Genomic DNA, 8,811 nt, shown 5'->3' on the forward strand with positions numbered 1-8,811 from the left:
CGGCGGGGACGCGGTGGGCCCATCCCCGGGCAGGGCCGCGCGCTCCAGCGTTGCGGCCGTCTGCCTGGGAGCGCAGCTCGCTGTCGCTGCCCCCGGGGGCACCTCGGTCGGCGTGGCCCTTTCTGCAGAGCTGCCCCCTGCTCCGGCAGCCGCCGGGGCCTGGACCTGGGCTGCGCCCGGTGGCTGCGTGTGAAGGAGGGAGCGCAGCTTGCCTGACAGCAGCCTCTGGCCTCCTTCCCCACTTGACATCAGCGGGTGGCGTTTGGTGACTCGCCTGCGGCCTGGCGGAGCGCGGGCCTCCGGGCCCCGCCTCAGCCCGGCCGGCTCGCCCGTCCCGCGCGGGCACGGGATCCCTGAAGGGCTCGAGGCCAGAGCAAACAAAACTCCCGGGATCTTTTATCCCGAGACCAATAGGTGGCTCGGCTGCAATTTTGGGTTTGCTGACTTGGCTCAGAGAGACGCTGCTTTCTCGCTGCTACTGCACGGACGGAGACCTGGAAAGCAAGCAAAAAGGCACCGGAGCCCTTGTGTGCGCCTTGGGAGTGAGGGACCTGAGCCACCCACCGCTCCGGCGTCCAGTCCTAGCAGCTGCCACTTGCAGACAGCCGCCGTGGCCAGGGGCCCGTCGGCAGCCCGGCGCCAGCACGCCTGGAAGGGCAGGATTTGTTCCTCCTCCCTTCCTCCATCCCTGCCACCTCCGTACTTTCTTCCCCTTTTGTGATTGCTCTTAAGAGGGAGAGTAAGGACACTGCTCTCCCCCCGGGCACCCAACCCCTCCCGGCATCTCATGAATTCCTGGCTAATTCCTCTGCTCTCTTGTCTGCTGCAGCCTGGGCAAGAGCCTGAGAAGTTTCCTGGCCCCTTTCCCTGCAGCATCCCAAATGGTGCCCCCTCCCCTTATTCTCCTGCCCCTCTGTCTCCCTCCGGCAGCCCCTGACTTCATCCAGCTGAAGCTTCTTGCCCTCACCTTGGTACTCTGAGCTCATTTCCTCCCACACGATGGGCCGGCCCGTGCTCCACCCAAGACTCCCTGACTGTTTCTTTTGTCTTTCTCCCACTGCCAGCTCCATGTCCAGAGGAAGCAGGGAACAGGCTCCGCTTGGCATTCTCTGCGTGCCAACCCTGTGCTCCCATGCTCACACTCCCCTTCTCTCTGTGACTTGCAGGGGTGGTGCATGGGTCGGCACATCTGGTACCATCCTCTCTTGGGGACGCTGGACTTGCCTGGCACTTTCTGTGTCCTGAGAGCTCTGTAAGCAAACCCCAGAGGAGGCCTTGCCTGCGGCTTGGGCTCAGTGCTTTTGGTCTTCTGCAGAAGTGCAATAAAGGCGCGGGACCCAGGTCACCGTGGGTAGAGCCCTGACTCTGCAGCGTGTTGAAAGGTTGCAGCCTGGCTGGAAGAGCAAGACGTAGTGTCTGCCAGCCCCCCTGTGCCAAACAGCAGTCTCTGGGGCCCGGAGACCCTGCTACCCAGTGGGAAGATCAAAATCCTGAATTTGTCTTTTTTTTAAACCTAATCCTCTGCGGAGATTTACTCTGGATCTTTGTGTGTCTGGGAGGGATTAAGAGACGAATAACTGTGGGTTCTGAAATCAGCACTGTTGCTAAAATGCTGGGTCAGCACTCTCTGTAGGCATCCTAAGCAAGAGTTTAACTCTTTGGCTATAAACACTTTAACAGGCTTCAGCCCAGCGCTGGATGGTCTTCAGAGAGGGCCCAGGTGGGATTTCCCTGACAGATATCCAGCTTGGTAGTAAAAAAACCCACAAACCAGCTCTCGGCCTGAGATTGAAACTGTTCCAAGTGTGCTGTTCCCTGACCTCTTAAACAGGATTATAAATTGCATAACAATCCTAGTGTGGAGAGTAGCCATGAATGAAGAGCTGGGGGCTGGCAGCAGCAGCATTTGCACCGTGAACAGGTAGCTAGATGCCTGCCGGCTTTTTGCAGAGGTCTAGACATGCTGGTAGCGGCAGAGCTGGCCCAGCGCAGTCACTCGAGCATGCACGCTAAGGAAGTCATCTCGGGCGAGGTGACAAACTGCAAGGCAAAGTGGTTAGGGTGGAGATGGTGGCAGTTGCCGGGCTTTTGATCTTGGAACCTGTTTGCAAACCGAGGTTGAGAGTTTCTGGGCTGAAAGCACCCATCTTCTGCTCCCCTCCCCACCCCACGAGGGAATCGTCCTGCATACATGAGTGCCCCTTCCCCAGGCTCACTTAGCTTTGCCAAAAGCAAAAACCAAGCTAGCTAACCCCACGCATGACCCTGAGGCCGAGGGCTGGGTATGTTGTGCAGCCGCTTCAGGGCATTTGCTGCTTTCTAAGCAGAGGCAAAAACATTTCCTGGGCACCTTGTCGCAGACAAAAGCAGGCTGCATGTGCTGCTTGGGTGGAGGCGGCTGCTGGGTGGAGAGCTGGAGGTGTTTGAGGTCGCGGAGCGTGTGCCTGGGGAGGGGAAGGGAGGTGCACTGCGAGATAGGAGAGGAACATCAGAGCGAGCAACTTGTCCTCCCCCAGAGCCCCAGTTGGTTTCCAAGCCCCAGGCGGCCTGCGGTCTCTTTCAGGACCGCTGGTTTGGATGTTCGCTTGAATACGAATCAGCTCTAATTCTCCGGACAGATCAGCTGGCAGGCTCTGCTGTTAGCTAGAGACATGGTGGGTCAGGGCTCTGCGTTGGCTAAAATAGATGGAAAAGGCAGGGCGAGCTGTGAGCCAGAGGGGTTGCATGTGCTTTTAGCAGAGTGGGGGCAGTTTTTATGGGAGACCCACTGGGAAATTCAGAAGGGGGAGTGGGTCTTGGCTGGGATGTGGCAGCTGAACACTGCGGGACTTGGCTGCTTTCAGGCCCAAATAATCTTTCCTTCCCAGCTGCCGGCACGTGCGGTGCTGGGACCCTGGGGCTGGCCCAGCGCAGCTGCAGACATGGGGAGAGGTCTTCATGGCACTCCACAGCGTAATGTGGGAAATTCCTCACTGATGCATATGCAGGCGGCGTTCAGGATTTTGTCACAAGCCTCTTGCTGCATGGAAGGGGAGTAGCAAAGCTCCAGCTCTGGAGTCTTGTGACTTATTTAAACGTTACTTTAATTAAAAACTTCCAGTCTTCAGTGTTGCAGAAAGGCCTAAGCCTTCGGGCACTTAAAGGGTCCAAACCCAAAGGCAAACTTAAAGCAAGCAACCCCATCTTGTGAAAATGCCAAGAGTTGTGCCTCCTATGTGTCCGGTTGCAGACAGAGATCCGGTTGCACAGGGCTGTGACATTCCAGGGTGGCTTTAAAGATCCCTGCCAGGAGAGAACGATTTTTGCAGGATCTCTTGGCAGCGATTGTTCGCTGGATTTCCAGGCTCCGATCGATACTGGCGTTTTCCTGGTTGCTGTGCTTGCAAGTGCCTCAGGCACGGTCTTAAGGGCAGGCTGGTGGCATTTGGCCTCACGACTGGGGAGTGAGTGGAAGAGGATGAGGGCACAGAGGTGGCCTTGCTCTCGTGGAGACAGGGAGGGTTCGACCAGCAACTCAAACCAAGGCCAGGCTGACTCCAAACTCGGGGCTGGCTTTTCTGATCCTAGCAAGTTCGAATGTGTTTAGAGCAGGGGTATTGAAGATGAAGTGCACGGGCCAGATCCTGCGGAGCCCTGTCTTTGAGTCCAGGGTGCTGCCCCTAGATCCGGAGTTGACACGGTGCATGCAGGGCCCTGGATCTGCGCTGCGTATAACGCCCGGTCCAGGGTGGGTCCTGGACTGGCTGGAACAGGCACCCTGTATGCTGGAGTTGACATGGCCGTGGAGCAGCCGTGCACCACTCATTCAGCCCACGGGGCCAGATGAGTTGGACATCCTGGTGTAAAGGGCTTTGAAGACAAAAAAGGCCCTGTGCAGTCACTGAATGTTGCTCGCAGACCGAGCTCAGGCAGGATCCGGTGCGTGGGGCATTCCTTCTGTTTTGGGGTGGCCCCTGCCCCAGCGCTCCTGTTCTGGACTCTGCGGGGTGGTGTTATCAGTACAGCGGGATGCCCAGCTCCTGACGGACTCTTGCTCCAGTTGCATCCTATTTGTGAGCAGCCAGTACCAGGGTAAATGCAGCAGCTGGCTTGTCCTTGGCTCACCAGTGAACTCGGAGAGCAGGTGATCTGCACAGCCACAGCACAGGGCTGGGGGAGGAGGAATATTTGTGTAAAGCGTAGCATAAAGCAGCTTGTCTGGCACTGAGGCTGTCGGGGGACTCAGACTGAGCCAAGCCAAGCAAGAGGGCCTGTCGGTGCGGTGAGGTTCCTCCAGCGCAGTCTCTGTTTGGAGGCGGAGGGCAATTTCGCTGTCTTAAGTTGCAAGTTCCTGTGGTGTATCCCAGTCCTTGATCTAGGAGAGCGCATGCCACTAAAGCACGCGGGATTGTAAGTGGATCCTGTGCTGGCTTGCGAGGAAGGCAGGGAGATGGGTTCTGGTGCCCTTTTCCTTCCCCCCAGGTAGAAACGTGGCACCGCTTCCGCTGCTTCTGCCCTGCATCCTGTAGTACAACCGCCTGGCTTCCGGGTTCCCAGAGTGACAGCGTTTTCCTGACTTCCCTGTGAAAGCTGGGGCCCGTCACTTCTGCCTGGGAGCAGGAGGTGAGAAGCCCGCTCTGTGCCGGTGCTCAGATGGCTTCAGCACTGCAGCGCATTTGCAAACTTGTCTCTTTAAAGCTGATTTGCTTGGGCATGCTCCTTCCTTGTCTCCTGCCTGCCTTCAGAATCGACCTCGTCTTCTCCTGAGCAGCCGTGAGTACAGCTCCCCTCGATAGCTGGGCAGTGTCCGTCTGTTCTGCAGGGCAGAGCAGATGGCACAGCGGAGGGATGACATGACTCATGTCTCTTGCCAAAGTGCAGCTGCTTGTTTGGGTGTGAAACCTGCCCAGCCCTTCCCTGCCGCTCCGGCTCCCAGCTCCGGAGGAATGTGGGGGGTGGGGAAGAACCATCCTGCCCAGCAGAAGCAAAGGGGCTGGTCTCCAAGCTGCTGCCGGGGCCGTGGGCGACTACCCTGCGTGTCTCCTTGCAAAGCAACGGCTCCAAAGGGCTTGCCTGCACGTTTTCCTCGCGGCGGGCAGCCTGTCTGGGCTCGCTGTGGGACCTGCGGTTGCTGATGCCAGCAGCCTTGGTGAACCACTGAGCAGAAAGGTGGACAGGGTGATTGATGAAACCTCCCTGTTGCTGTATTTTGCAAGTGACTGGCGGTTGGGGAAAGAGAGGGGGGGTTTCCCCATCCTTTATGGAAATAGGGTTCTCGGCTTGGCTTGCCTGGGAAGTGAGGCCGTGCTTCCAGGGCTTCTGTTGTCTTGCTTTGGTGGGGGAGTGTAAAGGTGACTTCAGCTCTGAAAGAGCCAAACGAAGGCTACTCCTTTCACTGGAGCCTTTGTGTAATGCAGGATCAGCCCTTCAGAAATGCTTTGCGGGGCTGGGGTCAGGGGATGCCACTCTGTTTTGCAAGGGCTGTTTGGTTCTGTCTCTGGCATTTGTTCCTGGCATCGTGTCCTGCTGCCCTGAGAGCTGATCACTTGTGCACACCGCAGCACAGCAGAACAAGGGCAGCCTTAGATTTGCCGCCGCATAGGGTGGGAGGCACGGGGAGTCTGTCAAGTATAAGTGCAGGCGAGCGTCATGTGCCGCAGCTTGCAGACGTTCCCCAGCAGCTCGGCAGGGTGCTTTCTGTCCCTAAATCTCCAGCTGCTTCATAAAAGAGCACCGCATCAGTCTTCTTGTCTTTTCCAGATGGGGAGACTGAGGCAAGGCACGGTGACTTGCCCAAGATCACACAGCAGACCAGTGACAGAGCTGGGCATTGATCCCAGGTCTCGAGTCCTAGGACACTGCTTCATCCCCCTCAGCCAGTGGGTCTCCACGTGTCAGCTCCTGGTGTGCTGCTTGCTGCACATGCTGCAGAGACCCACCACGCTAGTCCTGGAACAGAAGCAGCGCGGCCATGCTTCTGTGGCATCGTACTCGGGCTAATTCGCTTGAGCTCATGATTGGGTTAATTAGCCTGCCTGAAACACCACAGCCACCTGCACTGACAGTCATGTGCAGAGAGCGACTTGGCCCCGGGGATGTTTGGGAAGGGAGGGTCAGCAGACCCCCAAAGGGGGCCTTTGCAGCCCACCTACAGCACCTCCCGTGGAGACCCCCGGCACAGAGCCGCACAGTCCCCACTCCTTTGCTTGGCGTTTGGAGCGAGTGAGCGCCCGACCCCGTGGGAACCCATCCTGTTCCCCTTCCTCCCACTAGATCTGGTCTGAGCTGGAGGCATTGCCCTGCTGCACGCACACACTGCCCGGGCGTGAGAAGTGGCCTGCCTGGGTGTGATGCCCAGTTTCACACAGCTGCTGTGTTTACGTGGGGGGTTTCCACTTTCTCTGAGGCCAGTGGATAAGTTAGCAATCTTCTTTGCATCTCTTGCCTACTCTGAGGCTCCACGTGAGTCGCTGGAGCCTGTCCCACAGGGTGTGGGGACTTGAGCTGGGCTTCTCTGCTCCCTGCTGCTGCCAGGTCGGGGCCAAACCCAGCACCTTGCTCCTCCTTTTAGCAAGAGACTCAGTGACACCCGAGTCACCGAGCTAGTGACGTCATGGGAAGGGAGGCTGCTCCACCTCCCTGTCCCACATCGTCATGGGGTTGCCTCCCAGTGTAAACTGCACGGAGCGTGCGGGCTGTGTCATGACGTTCAGCAGTGAGCACCCACTGCCAAGCGCTCCGGGCAGCCCTGCCCTGCTGGAGGGGTGTGCCTTCCTGCCCGCAACCCTGCTGCACGCTGGAGGGCTTGGCAGGGAGTTGCTCTGTCGTAGCGTGATCAGTCTGCAAGTGCGTGTTCAGCGCCTGCCCGCTTCCAGTGCCCCCAGCACGAGGGGAGCACAGGCCTCTGGGAGGGCTTGAAGTGGCACAGCCGGGGCTAGGTCATCCTGAGAGCTCGTTTAGCCTGCGTGCACTGAGACAGGAAGGGTGCTTTCATCCAAGAGCGCCCGTAGGCTCCAAACCGTGCTGCCAAAGGGTCTTGAAGAAGGGAGGCGGCACGACTCGTCGATGGAGGGGGGAAATGGGTCCGCCTGCCGCCAGTGCTGTCCAGTCCCTGCCTCAGCCTCGTACACTGAGAATGGGCTGCACCAGGAACAGGAGCAAGGAGATGAACAGCTCTCTCCAGCAGCTCGTGCAGGAGGTGGCACACTGATGCCTGCTGGCAAGGTGCCCCAGGAGCCATTAAAAGCTGGTTGCCTTTAACAGACGACAGCCCAGGGATAGATGCGGACAGATGATGCCAAACCTGGTGCAACTTATACCAGTGGAGTTCTCCCCGATTTTGTTTTTTTTTTGTTTTTCCCCTGGAGGTAATTCTCCAGTGGAATGGGTGGAATTAGGGGGTGGTTCTCACCCGCTTGGTACTTCCTCTCATGCGGCTGTAACAATCACATCGCTGTAGTCTTACTCATCCAGCACCTAGGACGTTTCCACTGTCGCCCCGATGGATTCTGTTCCAGGCTCTGTCCTCTGGGACAGGTGGGTCTGAGTTTCTCTCCCTGATGCTGCAGTGGATATTGGAGCAGCTGCTTAATGAAGTCCGTGATGCATCGCACCCGTCAGCAGCGGTCGGTTTGAGCTGAGCACGACTGAACTGCTGGCATTTCTTCGGCAACACCCGGGTCTTTGTTCCCCTCCTGCCTCCTCTGTTCAGTGCTACAATGTGCCTCTTACAATCTGTAGCTCCCGGGGTGACAAATTTGAGGCTCTGCAGCATTAGCTCCTGCCCACTTGCTCAGCAGGGGGTACCTGACACAGCGGCAGGAAACCGGAGAACAACATGCTGCCAGCTCAGATCTGCACCTAATGAGAGCCTGCCTTAGCATCCACTTTGGCCCTTAGCCTATTAAGAAATATAGGCAGTCAGTGCATGGGCATGATCTCTCCTTGCTCTCTCATAGAGGTATGTCCCTGGCTTGCTTAGCTCCACTGACTTCAGTTTACGAGAACTGTGTGGCTTTCTCCTAGCAAAGGATCTGGTCTTGAAGTGCTTCCCGTGCCTTGTCTGCAGCCGGTAGAACAAGGAAGGATCCACTCTCGTGAGCATCCTGCGTAGCCCTGGGTAGCCAATCTGCACAACAGCACAGCAAAACGAGTGGCTTTTAACAGTGCTCAGGCCCCGTCTCTGTGATTCGGGAGCTCAGCTTTTTAATCTCCATGTTCACCCTAATCCTAAAGTGCCCCGTGCTAGCATGCCTTGGCATCTGCATGGCTTGGGGCCTGCAGTTCATTGGCTAAAGAAGCAGTTTGTCCTGCTCTGGGGTTTTTTTTACCAGCTTGTAATTTGGTATTGTGCAACGAAGTTGTCATTCAGCTGGTTGGCAATGTACAGTGGTACAAAGAACGAACTGTTCTCTTGTATGTTCTCCTTTCTCTAATGGCTGCGCTGGGTTTGGTGTGGCGGTACCTTCTGCATCGTGTATTAGCATGCATAATTCCTCCAAGATGCCGTGATTTCACTTATCCGGGCAGGTTCTCAGCGGGTGTCTCCAAAGGACTCAGTAACTGAGGATGTTCTGTACCATTCAGACGGCGTTCCTCTTGCTGAATTACACTGCTTTCCCATCGGTATCTGACGGGTAAGCTGGGGTGATCTGCTCCTCCTCTCTGCTTAGGGCTGATAGTGAAGGCAGCCAACAGAGGCCAACTGATAGCATAAGCAAGCTTGCCTCTGGTCATAGGGCTCCTACACCAGGACTTGAGCACGGACTATCGCTGACGCAGAAAGTGAGGGATGGATTAAAACCAGCTTGGCAATAACTCTCTGCCTTCCCG

The sequence above is a fragment of the Crocodylus porosus genome, unplaced genomic scaffold (assembly GCF_001723895.1).
Source record: "Crocodylus porosus isolate Cpor-Errol unplaced genomic scaffold, CroPor_comp1, whole genome shotgun sequence".
NCBI classification, from domain to species: domain Eukaryota; kingdom Metazoa; phylum Chordata; order Crocodylia; family Crocodylidae; genus Crocodylus; species Crocodylus porosus.